The sequence below is a fragment of the Myotis brandtii genome, unplaced genomic scaffold (assembly GCF_000412655.1).
Source record: "Myotis brandtii unplaced genomic scaffold, ASM41265v1 scaffold898, whole genome shotgun sequence".
Lineage (NCBI taxonomy): Eukaryota > Metazoa > Chordata > Mammalia > Chiroptera > Vespertilionidae > Myotis > Myotis brandtii.
The window spans coordinates 804,402-811,839 of record NW_005371683.1 but is presented as its reverse complement, the minus strand read 5'-3'; the positions used below and the strand labels follow the sequence as shown (position 1 = coordinate 811,839).

Below are 7,438 nucleotides of genomic sequence, written 5' to 3'. Positions count from 1 at the left end.
GGGGGAGTTGAGCGTCCAGGGCCATTCTGGTGCCTCCAATGGCCTTACTGGATTTTTCTATCACATCACCCTGTGGTGAAAGCCCTCAGTGGCTGCCTGTTGCCCTCCACTCCTGCCTAAACCTGGATTCGCACATGAAGCCTCAGGGGCTGGCTCTGCCAATTCTCCAAAACACCAGAAAGACGGGCTACTGTCCTGTATGCACAACCAGGTCACTGTGCCTTTGAGGTTTGGGCGGGCACGTCTTACTACAAGACTCAACGATTATCTCCTCCTTTGCAGCCCAAGTTATTACTCCACTCCATTGATAGAAAGACCAAGACCCTGTCCCCATTCACCAAAGGGACGGATGGCTTCCAAGGCTCCAGGGTTGACCAGCCTGGCCTGCTGGTCTCAGCCTGACCCGTTGCTGCTGCCTCTCTGCCTGCACCCCTCCCCCATGAAGCCCCTGTCATTCCTTAGCAGGGCCCCTCTGGAACGATCTCCCTCAGCCCCTGCAGCCGCTGAGCGGTGACTCAGCTGGCTTGTAGAGCTAAGTTTCCTGGCACCCTGCCCCCCGGCTCCCTCCCCACTCCCTCCCCAGTCTTGCCACTGCCTCTGTACTTGGGCTCTGCCTTTCCAGAACTTTTCCCAGGGGAAGCACCTGGGGCCAGTTCTGCCCCAGTCTTCAGCCCAGTGGCCACGTGCTGAACCCTGAACTACCACAAGGGGGAGCCGGGGAGCAAGAAGAGAAAGGTTGGGGGTGCAGGTCTGTCCCTCTTCCTAACAGGCCCTCTGGATACTGCACACCTCAGCGGATTCTGGGGCCTGGGGCCCCTCTGAAATGCTCCGTAAATATTGATCAAATTGAATCGTGGTTGATAACAGTAGCTGCTATTCATTGAGGCATATCATGTGCTCCACTTATCAATTATTGAGGCATGTTGAAATCTCCAACTTTAATTGTGGATTTTCCAATTTCTCCATATAGTTCTAGCTTCCTGTATTTTGCAGCTCCATTATTCAGTGCATAAACATTTAGAATGATTATTTCATCTTGTTAATTAACCCCTTTACATTACAAAATAACCTTCTTATCCCTGGTTATATTATTTGCTCTGAAATCTACTTTGTCTGATATCCAATTTTCTTTTGATTACCATTAGGATGGTATTTCTTTATTCATCCATTTACTTTTAGGCTATTTGTGTCTTTGTATTTAAAGGTCATTTCTTATAGACAGCAAATAGTTAGATCTTTGTTTCTTTAATCCAGTCAGATAATCTCTGCCCTTTAATTGGGTTATTTAGATCATTTACATTTAATGTGAATACGGATACAAGTAGATTTGAGTCTGTCATCTTACTATTTGTTTTCTATTTGTCCTATCTGTTCTTTGTTCCCTTTTTCTTTTTTGTGTGTCTTCTTTTGGATTAATTAAATATACTTTATGATTCCATTTTATCTCATCCACTGCCAGCTTACCTACATGTGCCAAAGGCAGGAGCCAGGCCCCAGCCTCTCTCTAAGCTATGGCTACATCTGGGATGGCCACTCCACTCTCCACAGGTTTCCCTCCATGCTCTAGAAGCCAGACGTGCCGGCCAAAGCCGTCAGGGATTTGACCTCAGTAGTCAGTTAGCCTCCCACAGGAGCTGCCCCCGAGCCTATCTGAGCAGCTCAGGCTGACCCACGGGAGCCCATTTCTGGCCAGGCAGAGCTGGAAGGCTTCCCAAACAGGAACGATTTAAGATCCTGGCTCTGAGGAGGATAGAGCTCTAGTATTTATTTCTCTAGAAATCCTTAAGCACTGGTGACATTTCTCTGTGCTCCTCACAGCCCCAGCCACGGCTTCTATCCTGGAAGCAATAGGCTTGCCTGAGATGACCTCTGGCTGGGCCAGGTCAGGCCTGAGGCTCTGAGGAGTCAACAGAGCCCTCTCTCTATGTGTAGTAGGACAAGACCTGTTCCCACAGTGACCACACTGCCCTGGCCATCGGAGGACTGGCCTTGCCTGGAGCGGGGCCCTGAGAGATGCGGTGTTGATCAGACACTCCTTTTGTGCTTCTCTAGTCTCCCTAAAGGAGAACACTTGGAAGGCAGACTCCTGGGGCCTGACTCAGCCCCGGCAGGAGCCCTTCAGGGCCGTGGCTCATGTAACCGCCGCGGTGTCTTTGTCCTATCGAAGCTGTTGGCCTGGCAGCCGAGCAAGAGAAGTGCAGTGTGGGCTGGAACCCCCGAGAAAGCGAACCTTCTGCGAGTCTGACCTAAACGGTGTGCAGCCGCTCGCCTCTTCTAACAGGAAGCCATCTGGGGAGAAACGGAGCTCTCCGCTGTGCACAGTCGGTTTTGTGCTGTCAAATGCTCCTCTCGGGGTAGGAGGTAGCGTTCTTAAGATGCAACCCAGAGAGGACACCTGGGAAAGGTTGCTTCGGAGAGGCATGTAGTGGTTATTGGCGAATATGGGTCAGGAAGTCAGGAGGAGGATATTGACAGGCAAGAACCAAACCACCAGAGGGCAGGGTGGCTGCTGGGAAAGTGAATCGAGGGAACCTTGATTGTGGCTGGAGATGAGTGTGAACTGTTGACTCGGCATCGAAGGACCCACTCAGACTGGAGTCATTGGAGGAAGGACAGCAGTTACAATGGAAAATTGTCAGACACAGAGGCTCTGGGTTTGCAGTCTGATTCTACCGTTTACTTGCTGTGTGACCACTCTGAACCTCACTTTACTCTTCTGTAAATTACCTTCTGGCAGGGCTGTGAGGATTGAGATAATGAAATGTGTAAGAGTTCGGTGAGTCTAGTTATAATTTCTTATTTCATGTCCTACTCCAGCCGTGGGCAAACTACGGCCCGCGGGCCGGATCCGGCCCGTTTGAAATGAATAAAACTAAAAAAAAAAAAAAGACCGTACCCTTTTATGTAATGATGTTTACTTTGAATTTATATTAGTTCACACAAACACTCCATCCATGCTTTTGTTCCGGCCCTCCGGTCCAGTTTAAGAACCCATTGTGGCCCTCGAGTCAAAAAGTTTGCCCACCCCTGCACTAGACTGCACATTATGAGAAGGCGGGGACTATGCCGTATTCGAGCCTGAACTTGAACACCAAGGCTAGCGCTTGCCGTGTAGAAGGTGCTCAGTAAATATTTGTTAGATGGATGTATGAAAGAATAAGCAACTAGATCTTGACACACAGTAGTTATTCAATAATTATTAGTTGATAACGGACTAGAAGGTTTTATGTTACAACAACGGTGATCAGATCTTGGTCTAGAAGGGGAACTTGGGCAACAAGGCGGCAGGGAGTTTGAAGGAGGCACAGATGGGAACAGGGAAAATACTGGGAGGCTTTGCAATAATCTGGGCTGTGGCATTCCTGGAGATAGGAGAGACCTGGGGGAAGGAGCAGGTGGGAGTGAGGCAGGGAAGAACGGGGCTGCAGGGGGAGGGCTGGGTGCTCAGTGAGCAGGTTCCCACCTGGAGCTGCCTGGAGACCAAGAATTCTGAGACTTGAGTCTGTGGGTGTGGTGGATACCATTGGCATGGAGGAGAGTCAGGGCCCCTGGAGACATGGGCACGTAGGGGAAGAAGACAGTCCATGGCTGAACTCCAGAAAACCCCAGGGAGCTGAAGGGAAGACGGGGGCACAAATGGACCAGACCGAGGAAGTAGGTCCTGACTTGTTTGTGAAGGGCTGTGATTTCACGCAGGACTCCGGTGTTCCGGGCCCCGGGTTCTGCACCAGACCAGCTGGGTTGGTTTGGCTCCACCATACATGCACCATCGCATGTATGACTATGCATAGGTGACTTCATCTGCCTCCCTCTCTGCAAAACAGAGAGAATAACTGTAGCTTCCTCGTCGGTTTGTTGTGGGGATTCAGTTAAATGAAGCACATCAGGTGATTAGTACGCTGCCTGCACATGGTGGCGACTAATGATTTAAAACTACGGTTTTCAGCCCCTGAATGCTGCTCTCCATCTCTGACACCCCTCGAGTGGGCAGATGCCGTATTTGAGCCTGAACTTGAACACCAAGGCTAGCGCTTGCCGTGTAGAAGGTGCTCAGTAAATATTTGTTAGATGGATGTATGAAAGAATAAGCAACTAGAGCTTGACACACAGTAGTTGGTCAATAATTATTAGTTGATAATGGACTAGGTAGTTGCTGGGGTCCTGCCCCAGCGGTCCAGGGGTTCCCAAAGGTGTGGACGGAGTCGGCAAAGAATGTTTTACACAGAGACAGCGTTCAGAACTCTCTAGCTTTCCTTAGTCTCCGTGGATCTTCCCTGTGCCTGGCTGAGGCCACAGAGAAAGATCCCAAGGCAAGCTGAGCCTTTATTTTATAGTGAGCGGTAAACAAGGTAGTGGTTTCTATAGTTACACAGTTCTTGTGAGTTTCTCTTGTTTTGACCATAGTTACACTTCCTGCACTTCCCTCAGCCCATTAGCTTCCCAGATAAGATCTAGAGAGCCTCATAAGGTCAAGCCTAATTATGCTAAGAGGACTGTGCCCTCTAAGCTGGGAATTGTGACTTTGCCCACAGGTCAGTCTGAGGCTTAATCCTATATCAGCTCCCCACAGGTAGTTTTATGTTACAACAACGGTGATCAGATCTTGGTCTAGAAGGGGAACTTGGGCAACAAGGCGGCAGGGAGCTTGCTCACACTGGAGGTGGAGCTGGGACTAGAGAACCAGCTTTTATGTCACAGCTTTTCTGGAGCAAAAAGAACCACGGGGAGGATCTCACAGTGGGAGCCAGCCACATGTCAGGTTGCACTGGAGAAGGAAGAAAGCTAACGTCATGCTTTTCATCACCTGACCCTTTGGGACGGGAAAGTCACCCACTCACCATTTCAACGGGGCCCCTGAACCCCAGCACGATGCCGTGGATTTAGGGTTCCGGATGTGCTGCTTAAGGTGCAGCCCCCCCTTCCTGGGCCCAGGGACAAGGACAGCCGGTTCCCATCCTTTGTGTGTTCACCTCCAGGTGCATAAAAGGAGGCTCTCTGTGTCCCCTTCACCCCCCTGACCTCCCCGCCCCCCTGCCAGGTTGTCGCTACTGCTGGTTATTCATAGGGAAGGGGCCACTGGACACTGCCAGGAACCCAGTCTTCTCTCTTTAGGACCCTGGGGCTTCAGCCTGGGTTTTCCTCCTGGAGGCCGGCCAGCTTATGGCATTATATGTGCTCACTGCGGATTTCTGCTGTCCCGGCATCCTCACCAGCACAGTCTGTTTTGCTGACTTTTTCCAGGAGCCTAGATTCTCTGGGCCTAGATTCATCGACAGGTGACGAGGGCCCGAGACACACTAACAGGGAGTTCAGAGGCTCTGAAAGGACTGAGCTGTGATGGACCATGTGGCTCCCCTCGGTTTCCTCATCTGTGAAAAGGGGACAGTAGCTGCTCTCGAAGCTCTAGAGCAACCTCAGTGAAGCAATGGCTGATAAAAGGGCTTTGAAAAGCCCTGTTGAGACATCACGATTTCATAATATTTGCGATGGCCCGGAGCGACACCGAAAAGAACACAGTGTCACTTAGAGCTTTTCCTGGCCGCGGCTGGCTTTCTGGTGTGAGGCTCACATGGAGGGGCCCGTGCGGACTCCCGGGGCGCTCTGGCTTGCTGTTTAAAAAAAGGCACTAGCTGTATTTTAAGATGCACATTCTGACGCGTGACACTGCAGTGGCTTTGCAGAGGTCCCCGCGTGACTCCGAGGACACAGTGCGGCCACAGAGACTCTGGGCCGGTTTTTTTTTCCTGAAATATTGGATTCCCACTGAGCAAGAAGTCCCTTTTACAAAGGAAAAGTGTGTTTCTTTGCTGGCTGGACCAAGCAGGTGGGCTGCTAGTGATGGCCGGGATCCTGCCGACCCCCCTCTTTGCAGGATTCATCATGTTGGCATTGGACTTGGAGGTACTGCCAAAGCCAATACCAGCCTCCTTGCCTGAAGCATTGTCTCTGGGGAAAACCCCGCTCCCCAAAAATAGTTTCTAAAATGCTCATCTGAAGAAAAGATTGCTCCAGACAAAGCCAGAACCTGCTTTCAACCCCATCAACGTCAGCTCTTCCCCCTCAAGCAGCCCGAAGCTCACCTCGGCCCCCCACCTCTGCTCCCCTCATTACCTCCCTGTCCCGGGAGGCAGCCCCTGGTATGAAGGGCCTTATGAGCCCAGGCGGCCAGTAGCTAGGTGCTGGCTCTCAGCTCTCGCCAGCTCGTGCCTGCCAGGCCTCACAGGCTTCTGGGAGAAAGACTGTGTGGGAGGATGGAGCCAAATTGGGCTGCAGTTTGAAACCCCCCTGGAGCACAGACAGATTTGGCTAAGGTGGAGGAGGGAGCGGGTTCCTTAGAAAAGTAACCAGAGCTTAAAATGGAGTTGGCCGCTTGGTGTCGGGGCTGAGTCTAGCCCTCTGCCCGACTTGTGCCCAGGACCGCATTGTTTCCGAGCTGCGGGAAAAGCCACACAGACCTGGAGAGCGTCCTGATGGCCCCTCTCAGGCGCTCTCTGGGGCCCCGAGGGTCCACAGGCTCTGAAGGCTTTGCCTTCTTTTTCTGGGACTCCGGGCTGCACTGGATGGAAAGATGGCAGAGTACACATGGACACAGTCCCACCTCTGCTGAATGACTACATCGCAGTGGCTAAGAGCATAGGCCCTAGAATAGCACAGACCTCCGTCTGTCCCAGCACACGTGTCCTGCTGTGTAACCCTGAGCCTCAGTTCCCTCATCCATAAAATGGGAATAATCATCTCTACCTCCAGGCCTTTGGGAAAGTTAAATGACAAGCTGCACGTAAATTACCTGGCATGCAGCCCTTGTGTGAACACTGGCAGCTATAACTACTGTGTACGAACGTGGTCTGGGAAGTTGTGGGGGGGGGGCGTGCGTGGGGTGCCCTAATTGCTGTGAAGGGTGTCCTTCACCCAGTCCGATGGGGAAATGTGAATGAGCTGTCCATGGTGGTAAGGACAAAGTCTGGCAAAAACCCCTCTTGGCCAGGCAGTCAGGGAAATGCACAAACAACAGGGTGTTGTCTGCAGGCTCCTTCAGTTCCCTGAGGCTCCCAGAGGTCAAGGTCCCTGGTGTGGAAGGGCTGCTTCTCTCCAGGTTGCCATAACTTTGCATGAGATTTGCATACGCTTGTGCCCCGCACCCCTACCCCCCATCTCCGCAGTGTCTTCTGGCATTTCCAAGTAAAACTATTGCTGCTCTCCAGGCAGGCCAAATACCGATTTCCTTCTTCTCCAGTGTCTTCTCTAACTCCCCTGATGGACTAGGCTTCTGCACCCAGTGCATAGGGAATGAGAGGGGGGTGGGAAGGAGGAGGGACGGTTGACCTTACAGCACCTTCCACACTGAACGGGAGCGTCATGGGTGATGAGAATGAGCTGTCTGCAGGAGGCTGAAGAGAGGACAGAGGGAGTCCCGCCCCCCACCCCCGCCTCGGGCCCA

General features: G+C 51.9%; 1 protein-coding gene across 2 annotated transcripts in view; it reads left to right on the top strand.

Annotated features, from left to right (window-relative positions):
• RASSF5 (Ras association (RalGDS/AF-6) domain family member 5) overlaps window positions 1–7,438 on the top strand; it is a 60,841-nt gene that overhangs the window by 23,194 nt on the left and 30,209 nt on the right. Inside the window, exon 1 of one of the 2 annotated variants that reach the window (XM_005885237.2) lies at window positions 6,157–6,168. The exons of the other annotated variant lie outside the window; for it this stretch is intronic. The gene's annotated coding sequence lies outside the window, so the exon portion shown is untranslated. Of the gene's footprint in view, window positions 1–6,156; window positions 6,169–7,438 lie in introns of those variants that run through there. 2 annotated transcript variants of the gene reach the window in all.